This window comes from Pinus tabuliformis, chromosome 3_1, assembly GCF_031772625.1.
Source record: "Pinus tabuliformis cultivar Carrire ecotype Pingquan chromosome 3_1, CPIR1, whole genome shotgun sequence".
Taxonomy (NCBI): Eukaryota; Viridiplantae; Streptophyta; class Pinopsida; order Pinales; family Pinaceae; genus Pinus; species Pinus tabuliformis.
Window position 1 is genome coordinate 129,260,171 of NC_142301.1, and position 18,361 is coordinate 129,278,531.

Below are 18,361 nucleotides of genomic sequence, written 5' to 3' on the forward strand. Positions count from 1 at the left end.
AATTGTTGCATGTTTCTTCACATCGCTGGTCATAAGCTTCAAGCATTACCTGCTTATGCCTAATACAAAAGAAGAAGAAAAATAACAGTCAATCGCTCTGTTCACACATATAGTTATCAATTTCGCGGGAGAAAAAAAGGTTCTTCGAAAATTATCTCTTCAAATTCTAATCCGCACAAGGAAATTTAATATAGCGACTCCGGACTGTATCCAATTCTAACAGTTTGAAGGTCAAAATTTGAAAGTGATCACTTTGACATTAAACGCAAGTAAATCAGCTATGCCATCATGGCCCCTATTGCTGATGTAGTTTCAACTTGTGTTTTAATGGCAGTTAGGCATGGGCAGTGCCCTGGAAACTCTGTGCGGTCAAGCTTACGGAGCTAAGCAATACCACATGCTGGGAGTATATATGCAACGCTCTTGGATTGTGCTTTTTGTTGTTGCAGTCCTCCTCCTACCAATTTATATATTTGCCACCCCCCTTCTCAAGTTGATGGGTCAGCCAGATGATATTGCTGAACTATCCGGATCAGTTTCAATCTGGTTCATTCCTCAGCACTTTGCATTTGTATTTATGTTTCCGATTCAGAGATACCTGCAGTCACAGTTGAAAAACATGGTCATTGCCTGGCTTTCTGTAGCTTCATTGGTGCTTCATATTGTCCTAACCTGGCTTTTTATCGTTAAATTGGAAATGGGACTTGTGGGAGCAGCCATTACATTGGATTTAGCGTGGTGGGTGCCTGCAATTGGTCAATTTCTTTATGTTACTTGTGGAGGTTGTCCCCATACGTGGACCGGGCTTTCCAGAAAAGCATTCAGAGACTTGTGGCCTTTTCTCAAGCTCTCCGTCGCATCTGGTGTGATGCTATGGTTAGTTGAACACACCACAACTCACTCTTGAAAGGATTCCTATTTGTTTTGCCATGATGACCTTATGACTCATGCCCATCTTACTTCAACAGCGTCTTCCTTTGCCGGCAAGACTGCCACCTTCAACTTCCAACCCTTTCATCTCGCTGAGCGTCATCAGAAAGGCTGCAGCATTGAGAGATTTGGAAAACCACTAGATTGAAATGGGTCCATAACGGTTAACTTCAAGATCCCGCAAAGTGAAACAGGTTGTTGCAAAGTGAAACAGTTACAAATCGTATAAGGAGAAACCGTAATGTTGCTGTCCACCTGAATGGCTGGAAGTAAATGCATCTTTTGCAGCCTTAATATTTACAAAAGTTTGACATCATATTAAAAATACATAAATATTGACGTAATGATAAGTCACGCCTTACATACAGGAACCAGATTATTCTAACTCTAAATTTACGGAAGGCCCAAATCTTCTTACGAAACGAGAAATAGTGATGTAATGATAAGTTGCGCTTTATATACAGAGAATAAAATTATTGAATCACGTTATTGAACAGATGTGAATCATGATCTATTTTCATCATTAAAATATATCAAAGGCTGAAGTTTTATTGAAATCATAAATATTGATGCGAGCTTTCACATTACGGAGATGTGATTTTTTATTTTATTTTTTAAATAAAATATATTATAACTTTGTTGATCGTAAGCAGTAGGGTTATCTATCATTTGTTAAATATGAGTAGATTTATTATTGTTAATTAAGGAAATCATGTAATATGGGTTAGATCTTATGTCAGGTTTTTCATATTTCGGATTTTTAACTTTCTCACATTCTAATACCTTTTTATTTAAAAAGAGTGAGTTTTTAATTAATTAGAAATAATTGTAAATTTATTTTTTGCAATATATTTATTTTAAAAAAAATAATGTGTTTATTTAATTTCAGTTCTATATGTAAAATTAAATATCACTTTATATTACAATTTAATGTAATACTTAAATTTCTAAATTGCATTTCATAATATGTTTTTAATATTAAATAACAATAAAATAATGAATAAATCATTACATATCAATAACCATGCTAGGAAATTTAAAAATACTTTTCATAAAAGAAGTATCACACAATTCCTTCATCAAATGTCTATACATATATATTAACAAACTTATATGTAGCTGGGAAAAATTAAAAAAATAAATAAATAAATAAATTAAAAAATAAATGTAAGAGGAAATTTGAAAAATTGTGATATTGTGTTATTGTCAATTTTTTATTGTATTTATGCTTATATATGTAATTGAGTCAAGAGACACATTCTACATTTAATAAGAGGGAGATTTATAATTCCTTCTTGAAATATGTCTTTTAAAAATAAAAATTAATTACTAAATAAAAATAATGTCTAATATGATTACTAATAAAAATAAACATACATTTTTGGTGATTTTGTTGATTAATGATATTACAACTAATATGTGTCTTAATTATACTTGACATGTGGTATTTAAAAAAATATTATTAATAAACAAAATTTACTCTTAACAATAATAAAATATTTCAATGTCCATATAAATAATATAACTATATACAAGTATAGATCCACATAAACTTTTGATCTAGCAAGTAGAGAAAGGTTCAAATCCTTCAAGATTGAAATCTTTTTTTGAATGCAAAAAGTTTGCACCTCAGAAGATTTGATCTCTCTTGGCCACTAGATTTAGAAAGATCCATCTTAAGTACGACTCTAACATAATCCGATCGGGATCAAATTTCTTCAGGTGCAAACTTTTTTAGAATGCAAAATACAATGTGTAAATTTTCTTGCCTAAATTGTAATTTTGAATGCTATGGAGAATATATGTAGGAACAAATACATGTTTTAACCATTTTAATTATTAATATATTTTTAAGTACATGTCAATATCAATTAGTATTAAAATATTTTATTTTAACAAATTTTTACTGACATATATATATTTTTACTCAAATTTTTTAAAGTATATATATATATATGTTCATGGGCTCTTGGATGGACAATGATCGGGGTGTTTTGTTAAGGCACTCCTTGGTTCAATTCCCTACCTCCATCGTGGTGATATATTGCACATGATGAAGATGTACCCTTGAAAAGGGTATATATATATATATATATATAGTACTCCTTGGTTTAATTCCCTACTTGGATCGAGGTGATATATTAGACATTACAATATATATATATATATATATATATATATATATAGATATAGATATAGATATAGATATAGATATAGATATAGATATAGATATAGATATAGATATACACGACTGATGGGCTGTAGAATAAGCCTTTTCGACTCAAAGATAGATTTATGTCTCTTGTTAATTATATTATTTATATTTATTGAAATTTCATCTCTATAAATATTATTACTTTTAATTTTATTAAAACTCAATTAACATAACATAGAAAAATAATTATTGTTGCAGGGACATGGGTATGCATGCTTCTATCCATGCCCAATGTAGATTTGAAGGTTTTCCATATATCTATATCTATATCTATATCTATATCTATATCTATATCTATATATATAATTTAAAAAAAATACAAATTATTTATAATATAAAATAATAATAAATATATGTGTTTAGTTACTACTATCGTGCTCACATTGTTGATATTAAAGCCTATAATGAAATGTACTACCTCCAAATTTAAGGATAAGTTGTGAGATTTTAAGGAGACAGGGAAAAAGGAAGCTAAGGTATTATAAGGAGGTGATCAACTCCACTCTTGATAACCAAAATTATCTCTCTCTTGACAAGTACTAAGAAGAAGGTAAACATTGCAAAGATAATAACTAATTTTCATTAGCTTAGAAGTGAAATAAGGCCTCCATCTATTCTTTAAACGACTAAAGAATTTGTCACCTTCTTGATGCTAAGAGGGTTGAGGATGAAAAGCAATTTCTCTTGGATTGTCCCAATCTTACTCACATCCGTTGAGATTTTCGGTTTTAATAAATTAGGCAAAAATCTCAGTAGGTGACAACAATAAGATTGAGTTGCTATATTAGCTCTATTTTGTTGGGAGAGAGTTAATGCATCCTATATTTGTTGTAAGAGGATTTATGAGGCAGTTAGATTCTCTTAGCTATAAAACAGGTGTCCATACGGATTGGGATGGGTGTGAGAGTTTGTGTGGAAATTGAATATCTTGTAATCTCCTGTTTGTTAATAAAGATTGCCGATGCCTATGTTTGGTGGACGTAGCCCAGAATGGTTGGGTGAACCACGCTAATCTTTTGTGTCTTTTGTGTATGGTTTATTTGCTGTTGTTTTTTGGTTTGCTGTGCACTGATTGCTCTAACAACATCCATTCTCAACTCCAAAATATTTTCCACACTACCAACATTCTTGCAGAACTGCAGTGATCCAAGAGTAGTTCTTTCCATTCTTTACTTTAGCGAATATTTTAAAGAAAATTTTAAAGAGATAAGATAATCAAAAATTAAAATTAAAATTAAAATCTTATATTTTCTCTAAGAAATATATAACTCTTATATATATTTTTTAAACTATTTCAATATACAAATAAATAAACTATAAGAATATTAATACAAATTATATATATATATATATATATGTAAATATAATTGAAAAGTTAAAATATTAAATAAGAATATGAAAATTCAAAATTTTAATATAAAATTAATCATTTATATTCAAAATATTAATAATAATAAAACTTATTACAAGTTATAAATAAAAAATTTCAATGTATTTAAAATTATATTAATAATAAAAATATTATATTCATTTATAAAATTTGCACTTCTAAAAATATAATCTCTATCTATATAGTTAAGATAAATTTATAATAATTTAATTATGATAAAATTATTTAATAATATAAAAATACTTAATAATAATAATACAATCTTAAATTGAATCTCCTCCTTAAATTTAATATCTTAATTTTTTTTTTAATTGACAAAATTTGTTAATAAATATGCTAGGTTATTTTTCCAATACAAAATTCTTTTGTTAACAAGGCAATACGTTATTTTTTTTTATGATCAATATAATATATTATATTTAATTACCAAACTTTGAAATTCACAAAAATATTTAATTTATATAGATATATTTGATAATTTTAACTATTAAAAATTTATTATTATGAAAATATGTTTTATTAAAAAATGTTATAATTAAGATAATATTAAAACATTATTATTATGAAAATATGTTTTATTAAAAAATATTATAATTAGGATAATATTAAAGTTATAATTAGGATAATATTTTTTTATTAAAATTTTTATAGATATGATAATATTTTTTTATTAAAATGATGAGAAATAAAACATTTGATTTTATTAGAATTAAGAATTTTTTATTAAATTGTTTTTAATGTGAAAACTTAATGTATTTTATAAAGATTTATATATATTAATTTGAACTAAATTAAAAAACTATAAGTTCACTAAAACCATCAAAAAGATGTAAAAGTATTAATAATATATAAATGATTAAATTGATTAGAGTTGCAAGATTTGATTTGTTGATGACCTTTCCTTCTCTTCTATGTATTCCTTTAACTTCAACAAAAATTTAAAAATAAAACATCTCAAATAAAAAACCCATACCATTCAAAAATAATTGATTAAAAAAATTATTTAAATAATCATAATTTATAAATATAAAAAAAAAACAAAAAAAAAATTATATAAATCATAGTAAATTACTAAAGGAAAAAGAACACTAAAAATTATAAGAATACGTAACTGTAATATTGTTTAATTCGTCATATAAAGGTCATTTTAATATTACAACATGTGAATTTTTTATCATTTAAAATATATAAACATATATTATTAAGTCAGTTGGATCGATTATGGGTGGTTGTAATATTGTATAATTCATTACATAAATGTCATTTTAATATTACAACATGTTAATTTTTTATCATTTAAAATATATAAACATGTATTATTAAGTCAATTGGATCGATTATGGGTGGTTGGAAAGAAGGATTAGTATCATAGTGAAAGGATAAATTTGATGCGATGATTTCGGGGCTATAATATAATAAAGAAAAAAATATATATGGTATAAATATACAGATATTTCTTATCAAAAAAATATACATATATTAAAAATATAAATATAATTTAATGTAATAAGAAGAAAAATACATAACTAATTAATTTATATTTTTAAAATAATATTTATATATTTAATTTCTTTTAACCATTTAATTTATAATTCTAAATTTAATAAAATCATTTCATTAAAATTTTAATATATCACCTAAATCCACGAACATTTTATTTGGGATTTTAATTAAAAGGTTTTTCTTCACAAGAACTTTATTATTTTTCTCACTATTAAAAGTATATTCAATTGTAACATCTCCTATTGACTTGTAAATATTTTATTTACTTTTGTGAATTTATTTTTATGGACACTTGGCTATGTTGAGGCAAGTATAAATATATGATGTAAATAAATGTTTTTTTCTTTTTCTAATTTTATATTAATAAAATGTTGCACTAGGAAAACTATGAAAATTAGGTGGGAGAAAGAGTCTACGAGGAAATTTTACACTCATGCAATTGAGGAAAATGTGAGGAAAACACTTAGGGAAAGCTTATGAAGGGAAACTGGGTAGAAGAAATTCCATGCCAAGATTCTTTCCTCCTAGAGATAAAATATCTCAATTTTGGAAGAGATTGGCCAAGAGGGTGAGAGGGGAAAAGTGAGAAACAACCTTATGAACTTGGAGCCTGGTAGGAGGGGGGCCAAGTAACTGAGTAGTTATGGTGCTACATTCCTTAGAGATAGGACATTGTATTGAGTAGGGCGAGATGCTGCCAGAAGGAATCTTATTTGATCTAGAGAGGTCTTTATTGAAAATTTGTTCTGAGTGTGGAATTAGCTTGGGGGGGTTTTGGTAGAGGTACATGTACATGTTGGCTGAGAAGTTAATTAACCAATAAATATATAACTGAAGCTAAATGAAACTAAATGCAAAGACACAAGCAAAAACACAATATTTATGTGGTAAAACCTTGACAAGGTATCAAGGAAATATCCACGGCGCAAGGGATTGGATTTTCTATTAAATCAACAATGATTATCCTTATTACAATAGCTTCCACATTCATCATTTTATAGGATCCTCATCCGTTACATAACAGTTGTTTCATTATAAAACCAACATGGCAGTAAATATAATTTTACACATATTTACAATTAGTTGTCAAATTCCAACAAACTCCACCTTGACAACAATCTTCCTAATCCCTTACCCATGCCCATTCATCATCTCTTCTGCAAGCCAAGAGAAGCTAAACAACATCGCAACTTCTCTACTGTAACTGGCTTCGTAAATATGTCTGCACAATTTTCTTGTGTATGGACCTTCTTAAGAGCTACTTTTCCGCCATCGATAACATGTTTCAGAAAATGATACCTTACATTAATGTGCTTGGTCGTGTTGTGATAAGTTGGATTTGTAGCCAAGTGAATAACACTCTCACTGTCACAAAGTGCATTGATTCTCTCTTACATCCTTCCAATCTCATCAAGTAGACCCTTTAACCAGATGGCTTCTTTACTGGCATCTGAAGCAACTATATATTCTGCTTTGGTAGTGGACAACACAATTGTTTAATCAAGATTTGACATCCAACTAATTGCTCCACCTGCAAGAGTAGAGACATAACTTGTAGTAGATCTCCTTTTGTCCAAATCACCTGCATAATCAACATCTACATATCCACAGACTGATCCTTCACTACCATTAAAGATGATGCAATGGTCACTTGTGCCTCTTAGATATCGAAGCACCCATTTCACTGCTCGCCAATGTTCTTCACCTGGATTTTCCATGAACTTGCTGAGAACACCAACTATATGTGAAATGTCAGGTCTTGTAGATATCATCACATACATTAAGTTGCCTACAACATTTGCATATGGTACATGAGACATATACTGCTTTTCTTCATTAGTTCTAAGACTCAAAACTATTTTTTTTTTAAATGGGAAGCTAATGGAACATTAATAGGTTTCACATTATTCATACATAAATTTTCAAATACTCTTTCCACATACTTCTGCTGTGATAACCAAAGCTTACCATTTTTCATGTCTCTTTGTATCTCCATGCCCAAGATATGTTTTGCTGCTTCAAGATCGTTCATATCAAACATCCTAGAGAGCTGAGCCTTTAACCTGTTGATCTCTTCCATGTTGTTGCTTGTAATAAGCATATCGTCGACATACAAAACTAAGATAATGAATATGCCACTGAAACTCTTGAAGTATACACAATGATCATCCTCTCTTCTAATAAAGTTTTGGCTCACCATGAAGGAGTCAAACTTCTTGTACCATTGCCTCGGAGACTGTCTTAGGCCATACAATGATTTCCTGAGCTTGCAAACTAATATTTTGTTGTTACCTTGTATAAAACCTTTTGGCTATTCAATATATATCTCTTCATCCAAGTCACTATGTAGAAAAGCTATTTTAACATCTAACTGTTCTAACTCAAGGCTAAGTAATGCAGTTAGTGCCAACACAATACGAATAGAAGCAAGTTTTACAATTGGTGAAATAATCTCATGAAAGTCAATACCTTCAACCTGAGAATACCCTTTTGCTACCAGTCTTGCCTTATGCCTTTCGAGACTTCCATCAACTTTTTGTTTCAATTTGAAGACCCATTTGCATCTAGCAGCACTTCTCCCTTCAGGAAGTTCTACAAGATCCTAGGTATTATTCTTGGCTAAGGAATTCATTTCTTCTTCCATAGTCATTTTCCATTTTTAGCTATTTGTATCATTTACTGCTTCCTGGTAATAAGAAGGTTCCCCATATTCAGTAATCAATGAAAAATATGAAGTAGAATCTTCATACCTTTTAGGAGTTTTTCTTTCCCTTGTAGACCTTCTTAGAGTGACTGGTTGCTGAACTGGTTCAGAAACTTCAACAACTTCCTTTGTATCTTCATCACCATTTCCTCTAGAAGTCTCTCCTTCCTTTCGACTTTCAAAGAAAGGTCTAGCCTCCAACTGAATTTGTTGATTTGGCGATACCTTTTCCCGTTCAATTCTTTCAACATTTACTTTTAAAAGAGAAGATTCATCAAATGTTACATCTCTGATAATGACTATCTTGCGTGACGTAGGATCCCACAACCTGTACCCTTTCACAGCATAGTCATACCCAACAAAGACACAATATTTCGATTTTGGATTTAATTTTGAATGTCAATCTTTCGGAATAAGAGCATAGGCATCACAACCAAATATCCTTAAATGTGAATAATCACAAGACTAACCTAACCAAACTTCTTCAGGAATTTTACAATTAATTTCTACTGAAGGTGATCTGTTAACTAAATAACAAGCAGTGGATATTGCTTCTACCCTTAACTCCTTTTGCAGGTTAGCATTGTTGATCATGCTTCTGGCTCTTTCCATAAGAGTTTGATTCATACATTCAGCAACACCATTTTGCTGAGGAGTATAAACAACAGTTTTGTGTCTAACAATTCCTTCATCCTTACAGTATTGTTCAAATTCTAGAGAAGTAAATTCACCACCATTGTTAGTTCTTAAACATTTAATTGATTTTCCTATTCTTTTTTCTACCATTGCTTTAAATTGTTTAAAGACATTGAATACATCATCTTTATTTTTCAACATAAAGACCCAAAATTTACGGGAGAAATCATCAATAAACATTAAAAAATATAAAGCACCTCCATATGATACAACAAGAGATAGTCCCCATAGATCAGAATGAATATAGTCCAAAATTTATTTACTATTATGAATTCCAGTTTTGAACCTATTTTTACATTCTTTTCCATACACACAGTGTTTACAGAAATCCAACTTCAAGGATTTCAAATCAGAAAGTAATTTACAGTTCATCAGTACCTGAATACCTTTCTCACTCATGTGACCCAATCGTTGATGCCATAGGCAAGTACCTTCTTCTTCTTTCTCTGATACAATCATTGCTTCACTGACTGAGTACATCCTTTGAGTCTGTAAATATTTCCAACATTTTCTTCTTTCATAACAACAAGGGCACATTTTGAAACTTTCAGTACTCCATTCTGACCTGTAAACTTATAACCATAAAAATCCAACACTCCCAAAGAAATCAATTTTTTCTTCAATTCAAGTACATGTCTGACACTAGTTAATGTTCTAACTATGTTATCATACATTTTAATCCTGATATTTCCCATCCCAATAGTCTGACACGATTACTCATAAACACGAAACTACCATTTACATCTTCATATGAAGTAAACCAATTTCTGTGTGGACACATGTGATCAGATGCAGCAGAGTCTAACAACCAACTTTCAAAATCCTGAGAGACATTACATACATGTAAAGTTTTATCTATCATACATAATTCTTCAGCAGATAAAACTTCGTCTATCATACATGAATCAACCTGATTTGCTTCCTTCTTTGGGTTATCAGACTCCTTTCGTTTCGAACAATCTTTCTTGGGGTGTCCAATTTTATTGCAGTGCCAACATTTTGCCTTACACTTCTTTCCCTTTGATTTTGATTTGGAAGGCTGCCTTATTTTTTCTCCTCTCTCCTTTGACCGTCCTCTGGCTATCATGGCTTCTGGTGCAATTGTCTCAGTACTAGATTTCCTTCATATTTCTTCAAATAAGAGAGCTCCCACACCTAATTCATATTTTAAAGAATTAGTAGTGCTCAAACTGATTGAAGTTACGAAGTGGTCCCACGACTCGGGCATAGAACACAACAAAGTTATAGCTTTGTCTTCTTCCTAAAGTTTAACTTCAATATGTGATAATTGGCATATAAGTGTATTAAAAAAATTTAAATGTTCTACAACTTTTTTACCCTCCTTCGTCCGAAGACTGTACAATTGTCTTTTCAAATAAATTCTATTGGTTAACAATTTTGTCATATATAGTTTTTCCAGTTTTTCCCATAAACTTGCAGTTGTACTCTCTTCAACAATGTTGAAGAGAACTTCATCCACCAAGCATAACCTGATCATACTGAGAGCTCTAGCATTCAAGTCCTCCTTGTCTAAATCTGTCATGCTAGCTAGTTTCTTATTTTCCTCGTCCAAAGCAATGTGCAACCCTTGTTGCACCAACAAATCCATAGATTTTAGTTTCCATAAAGCAAAGTTGTATTTTCCGGTGAATTTCTCCACCTCGAACTTTTCATTTTTCATTTTGGCCATTTTCTTTCTCCTAGGGTTTCTTAAAAAATATTTTGATTTCCCTTCTTCCAACTAGGGTTTTCAATATTTTCTGGTTTCTTGGGTTCCCCTCTTTTCCTTTTTTTTTTTAATTTCAGAGAACAAAAAAAAAAATTGCCCTATTCCAACTTCAGTTTCACTTTGTTCCTACTTCTTGATTCAATTCTTAAAAAAAACACATTTCTGAAATTGCAAAAAAAAAAAAATCCAGAATTTTCACAGAAAACCTTATTCCACTTTGAGTTTCACTGCTCCTTGCATTCAACAAAAAACAAATATTTTTGTTCTTTTTGTTATCAGAACTAAAAAATAAAAATAAAAATAAAAATTACGCAGTCAGTATGAACACCAATTCTATTTTCGGAAAACCCTCAGACAAAAGACAAACCCTCCAGAGGACTTCGACTCTCCACAGTACAACTCCTTCTTTGCTTCAGATTCTCTACAGTCAGTTTTGCTTCAAATTTCCCAGTATGTATGAACAACAACGCTGTTACAATATAACTCCTTTGTTTTCTTCAGATTCTCTACAGTCGGGTTTTCACGGCTCTTCTTCCGAGAAAAAAGAAAAATAGTTTCTCTTTTTCGGCTCAGCAATCGTTTGACTATCACAATAGGCTGGGTGGTTGCCTCTGTGGTTTGCTTACCAGATGACGGCAATCCTTTTTTAGCGGGTTTTTTTAGCTGTAGGACCCCTCATTTTCTTGGCTGGTAGAGTTTTCAAAGGCAACTCTCCTCTTCTTTCAAAAAAATCCGAGTAGGACACCTCTTCGGAAACTCTCCTCTTCTTTCAAAAAATCCGAGCGGGTCTTCTGCATTTGATGGCGGGAACATCTTTTGGTTGTAGTAGAAAATTTAAAAATGACTTTCTTGCTCCTCTGTGGCCTGAAACATTGCTCTCTCAATATTTTTCTCTCACGTCTCTGACACCAATTGTTCGTTGAGCGGTTAATTAACCAAGAAATATATAATTGAAACTGAATGCAAAGGCACAAGTAAAAACACAAGGAAATATTGTTTGTTAATGTAAATTTGACCAAGAAAATTTTAAAATGTTGAGGCTTAAGGTTATGGTTTTAACTATCTTGAGGAGTCAACCAGAAGTGCTCCAATACCCTATGAACAAAAAAGAAAAACATTATTCCTGGAAACAACACAAAAAAGACAGAGTGACAACAAATACTATTGTAGAACTTTGCATAGGTGTGTAAGGTACTCTTATGTGCCAAATGTGAGCTCAAGCAACTTAACGTTGAGACTTAGAAGCGGGTGAGAGGCAACATGAGTCTTAAAATTCCCTTGGTGGTTATCATTTGTAATCTAGAAATGAAAAGCAAGCTGTGAGTAGTCTGAAACAAAAAAATGACATCTAAGCAATGGAAACAAAATATAAACATACAAATCACTTGATAATGGGAATAAAATCCTTGTTGCCCATCATACCCGTACCTAGTGCAAATTTTCAAAGGCCAGGTTAAGTAAAATGGTGAGGAAACAATAGGGATAAAAATGGAAAGAGTTACAAAGCTTGCTAATGGCAGGAGGGACGATGTGAATTGAGCATCGGTACCTAGGTAGGGGTAGGGTAGTTTCTATAATGGCTCACTCACTCTCCCCATCATTGATTTGAATAACCGTAATCTCAATGCACTAAGTCGTCGATGCCTCATTTATCTGAGTGAAGTCAGACATTGTTTAAAGTGAGATCCAATGTGTCATCTAACACTTCTAGAAGGTTCAATGAATCCCATATTAAATTAAAACCATAATGTGTTTTGTTACATATCGTAGCACCATAAATAAAAGAGATAGACCTTATGATAAACCATAGTAAATCCAAGTCATGCATTGAACGAATTGAATCAATAGTTTGCAGTTTGGATACAAATAGTTCAAGAACTCAAGTCCCCTAACCCTCGCACAAATAGTAAACATTACCAACAAGGCTCGAGGAAGTGTATGGCAAGTGATTGTAAGCCCATGTAATTTAATACATATATATGCTTTTGATTAAGTCTAATCAAGAGATTATAAAGCTCGATGGAAGATAAAATTTAAACTTTAGAAAAATATCGTTCAATAAATTAAATGGTAATGTTTTGACCTATGCTAGTTGAATGTTTAACATCGAGTAAACAAATAAATTGTTATAGTTATGGAGGCATGCTACAAGCGGAATTAGAGCCATGGTTTCAACACTATGGCCCCACCAGAAGCGAGTTTAAAAGTAACAACTTGATTTCTATGTTTAACAAGAATGGAAGAAAAAGGAGCTAGAAATATGGCATAAATACCTACAGCACTAAGTTTTGTACCATTTCCTAGACCAAATCCAGGAATGTTGGTGCAATTGGGTGAAAAACTTTAGTCAAAATCTATAATGTTGTTTGAAACAATCCAATAGCTAAGAGCAAAAATGTCCAACCTAAGGGAATATAATGAATGATTGTTGTGAGATAAAGAAGTGATACTTAAAATCTGACTCATAGGAAGAACCAAAGGACATCATCCCAAACACCTGATAATGGAAATAAAGTAGAAAAATATAGGCAGAGAGAGGATAGTGTACCTGAGAGAATCCTTCCACATGAGTATAGAGGTGGTCGAGACACTGACAAGGAGGAATCAAAAAACATATCTCAGTAGAAAGATCAGAAATCAGTAAAAAGGAAGACGATGGAGATCAAAAGGGAATGTAAGAAAATCAAACTCCCAATGTTTGATGGTGAGACCAAAGAAGGAGCAAAGGCATGGTTGGTGAACATCAATAAATATTTCTAAGTGTATGAATATGACACTAATTTGAAGGTTCATTCGGAAATCTATCAACTTCGAAGGAGGGCAACCCTGTGATGTGAGGAAATCAAGGAAGTTCATGGAATCGATAAGAAATAAGTGTTATGGGATAAATTTCAGCATCGTTTTAAAAATAAATATTTAAATAATTGATATTTTTTTCCTCCAGGAAAAATCATAATTTTGATTATGATGAAATAAGAAAATTAAATGGTGTATGCTTCATATGATGTCATACAGAAAAAATTGATTTGTATAATCTGGATCAGTACAATCATCCTAGAATATAAGAAAAAATATATATACGTCATGCCATCAAAGTCCAGTGAGTATCCAAAGTATGAATGTAGCTATAATATATAATAAAAGAAGATCTCAAACTATGTCGAAGAATTCATAAGTGACAAAAAAGCTCTGTAATATATGATCATTCCTATATATCTTCCTCTACCTGATGTGTGTCCGTGAAAGGCCTATGATAATATTGGTACTGCATGTTGTTGATTTTCTCTGTCATGTGCCAAGTATCAAATGTTTGTTACATGCCTTCTTTTGAAAGTTGGTCTCTAGTATGATTTCACTCCTTGTAAATATGATGACAAGAGAGGAAATCAAATCGAGTTTTGAGGAAAATCACTTCATCCAATATACTTTTGAGAGTGTGTGTGTGATAGGTGGATTTGGAAGTGAACCAATCGATTATCAGTTTTGAATCACCAAAAATTTGTAGCTTTGTGCATTGTTTCTCAAGTGCAAAGAGAAGTAGTAGTTTGATACTATATAATTATGCATAACATTTGTAGCCTTGACCGAGACCAGACTTGAACTGAACATAATGATGTTTAGATATCTATAGAACAACTGCTTCACAATAGTGTCCCTGCTACAAGGATCCATCCAAATAAGTCCAGGCAAGTGTTCGATTAATGATTTCCAGAGTTATAATGCAAGGGGCAGAGGGGTTCTTGTCTTTTGGGAGCATGGAATATATGGATAAGCCCTAAGCCACAGTTCTCTCTAGAAAAAATGGTTGGTCTTGAAAATCTTTCCAGTTGCGGCCAATCCATATACCCCAGCACATCGACAGAGGAATATTTTGTTTGTTTGTTTGTTGATGATTCATTCCATCAGCTGACCCATGCTTGTGTTATGGAGTTGCCCTGCCATCTAATTGATGAAGAGATGTTGAGATAAATGAACTTCCATACTGTGGACACCACCTGCAAACATAGAAATAAATTATGTGTGGATTCTTCATTGCGATGACTTAATGAACACCATGAGGGGCCATGATAAGCATGCTTCATCACATTTTATCCAGTTGGTATTTTGTTTTCCATAACGCACCATAATAGAAATCGTGCTTTTCAGGCCCCTTGAGCTTCCATAAATGCTTCCACCACCAGCTGGGTGCATCAGTTTCTCTAGTACCAATGGTTATGAGGTAGCCTTTCTTGGGAGTGGAGATGACATGTTTTGTGAGAACCCATAGTAATTCATCTTCCTGATTGGTTATTCTGGTGTGTGATGAGCATAAAGCCCTGAGATAATTTTTCCATACTTCGTGCCATTGTATAGGGAGTTGCAAGTCATCGACTATGAGACAATACTATCCCCAAATGTTCGATCTAATAAGGTCACCAATCTGATTTAGGAATTTTATTTGATGTTCATTGAAGAATGTGTTTAAGTCATGTGGGGGAATATGTTTATTGTCGTAGCCAGACCATGGGTCGACTCCAAAATGGGCATGATGTCTAGAGCCAATGTGCCAAGATAATCCCACAACAATGAGGGTAAATGAGTTAAGGACATCTTTCAAAATGGTGGAAAAATTTGCTATCGATTTATTGGGGAGTCGAATCCATTCTTCAATAGATAGAGGGGCGATGTATTTTTGTTGTGCCACTTCTATCCATAGGATGTTTGTAGTGATTAACCTCCATCCAACATTTTTTGCCAAGTCTTGTGAAATGCAGTGTAGGTCCTTTAGATCCCATCCTCCCCATGCCTTTGGGAGGGCAATTTTGTCCCATCTGACCCAAGCAAAGGTGTGTCCCTCCTTTGTGAAACTTCAGAGGAAGTCACAATAGATTCTACGAATGAAAAATAGAATGCCTTTTGGAATCCAAGATAGGGACATCTTGAACACTGGCGTGGCTTCAATGACTAATTTTATGAGAATAAGTGTACCCACTCTAGAGAGACACTTGTGGCGCTAGGATTTAATTTTCTTCTCAATCTTAGTCACAGTCCATATACAATATTCCTTTCGGTAGCCATTAGGCTTGAGTTTAAAACCAATATATTTGATTCCTTCTTCAAGGTGAAGGAAAGTGAATGGATAGATGTTTCAAGCATGAGTGAGTTAAATATCTGAGCATTCACAACATGTGATAGTATACTTTTGTTGATTTGGAGACATACCTATAACATTGTAGAAGGTGTTCAGGATGTCTTTGAAGGCATTTATATCAATGATTGAACCATCCAGAAAGATAAATACATCGTCAATGAACAGTAGGTGTGAGATTAGTGTATTGCCAATACAATTCCCTTTGAGAGAACCCCGCCTAGAGACTTTGTGCATGAGTCTACTTAATCCATCCATAATCAGTAGGAAAGGTAATGGGGAGAGTGGGCATCCTTGCCTGACTCTGCGCTTTGCATGAAAGAAATTTGATGTAGCAACATTGATGAGAACATAGAAAGATGCAGTGGATATACAACACACGATCCATTTAATAAAAGATATAGGGAACCTCAGGTGAGTGAGGATAAGTCTGATGTAGATCGAGCAAGCCTGCCAAAGGCCTTGGATAGGTCAATCTTGAGAAGCACGCCTTTTATTTTCAGGGTCTTGAGATGATGAAGGCTATCTTTGGTGATACCAATGGCTTCGTGGATATGTCGGTTTTCTAAAAGAGCAAATTGTTCCTTTGATATGTGAGCAGAGAAAATGAGGTAGATTCTATTTGAAATGATCTTGTTGATTACATTATAAAGAGAGATTGGGCAATAGTCTGCTATAATAAAAAGGTTGAGGAATTCCATGACCTTTAATTAGGGCAGCTGAATATGGATGAATATTTTTCCAAGTTTACTTCCCTAATGCGATATGTACCTTATATACGAGAGTACAAGGATAAATTTAAGTGTTTTACAAGCATCCTACCATTGACCATGAATAAGGGCTTGGATTTTGATAATCTTAAGACTATAGGCAAAGTTATTTGTAAGGCATGAATCTTCTACTAGTAGCAACATAAATAGAAGGGGAAAAATAAAAGGTCTTGGTCAACTAAGAGAGGGAAGAAATATGCATCAAGTAATAAAGGTGTAAAGGGAATTGTGTCAAGGAACTTTAAAAAGGGGCAACAAGGTAAAATTTCCAGTAAATGTCAATAGAAAACCCAATCTCAGATTGTGTCCACCAGGTGTACCTATAGATAGGAGTCCACCAGTGCACCTATGTTTGACAATTGGAGAATATGAAGAACATATTGTCTTCACATATGAAGGAGGCGAGGGAAACTTGAGCGAGGAGACAGTAGTAGTGAACTAACATGATGAACATGATCATGAGGAGCAACATGACAGACATAATGTGCAAAATGAACCATTCCCAAAGAGACGATCAAAGGCTCAAGTTGAAGTTGTGGTCATGGGGAATCTGGTGCAAACAAATACAGAGACATCTCTACAGACTTCATGGACTCTCTGTTGATAATAAAAAAAAATATTAATATGAATTTTTTTAGTATAATTCTTTGTGAACATATAGAACATGTGAATACATATAAGGTTGGACAATCACAATCTTGAAATAGAAGGTTAATAAAATTGTGAACAAAATATAAAATTAAAAACATTCATAAATATTGGAAAAAAATAAAGTATATTTTTCATTAAAAAATTTTAAAATTAAAAAATTTAAATGGTTTTCAAAATTGTATTTTTTCCTATATATCTTCATATTAATAAATACATGGAAGATATGAATCTGAATCTCATTCTTTAGAAAATATTTCACAACATGGCAATTAATAATTAAAATGCCCCATAAATTTATATTAAATGTTAATGAAAAAATAACTAAACACATTTTTTTAACTTTTCAGCATCTTAGTTATTAAATACAATTATAAAAGAAACTCTAGCACCTCATTTTTTTAATATTGTTCAACATTATAATTTATATTTAATATATTTTAAATAATCAAATGTGGATAATCAATATGCCATTGAAACCAGCTTCAAATTCCACCTTCATTTTACAGATTTCCGCCTTTATAAATTTGATTTGATGCTACTGAATATTTGATCATCTTGGCATTTATTGATTTTATTCGATTCCTCTCGGTATATCCTCTTGACATTTATTACTTTTCAACGTTTCTTAATTCATAAATCAAGAAA

General features: G+C 32.0%; 2 pseudogenes; one reads left to right on the forward strand and one right to left on the reverse strand.

Moving 5' to 3' along the window:
- The first annotated feature begins 340 nt into the window (after positions 1–340).
- On the forward strand, positions 341–907 carry LOC149186098 (protein DETOXIFICATION 27 pseudogene; annotated as a pseudogene).
- Positions 908–961: 54 nt separating this feature from the next.
- The window catches only part of LOC149186099 (PLAT domain-containing protein 1 pseudogene), a 44,346-nt pseudogene continuing 26,946 nt past the window's right edge, over positions 962–18,361 (reverse strand).